Source organism: Sinocyclocheilus anshuiensis, unplaced genomic scaffold (genome assembly GCF_001515605.1).
Source record: "Sinocyclocheilus anshuiensis isolate Anshui unplaced genomic scaffold, SAMN03320099.WGS_v1.1 scaffold1486, whole genome shotgun sequence".
In the NCBI taxonomy this organism is placed as follows: Eukaryota; Metazoa; Chordata; class Actinopteri; order Cypriniformes; family Cyprinidae; genus Sinocyclocheilus; species Sinocyclocheilus anshuiensis.
The window spans coordinates 6,889-7,285 of NW_015552651.1; positions in this window are offsets into that span (position 1 = coordinate 6,889).

The following is a 397-nucleotide window of genomic DNA, read 5'->3' on the forward strand; positions in this document are numbered from 1 at the left end:
AATTAATGTGTTCATCAGTTGCCTAGTTGATGCAATGTTAAAATTGAAATTATTTTTTAAGTCCAGTGGTCGAATGCTGTGTGAGCCAACTGAACATTGACTGCATTTGTATGAATGTCCACAGAACTGGAAGACTTTCTGAGTATATATATAAGCGGTAGTATAGGCTATTTTAGAAAAGAACATTTAAAAGATGAAAAAGGAATTGGGGAGAATAAATAAATTATGAATAATTAATTGCTATTTTGTGAATAAATAATATGTAATCAATAAAAAAAAAGTAACTGTAGTATAATTACAAGTATTTTAAAATATAATTTAATCTGATTACAAGTAGCCTACATAACATTTGGAATCTGATTACATAATCCAGATTACTACCCAGCTCTGTATTATA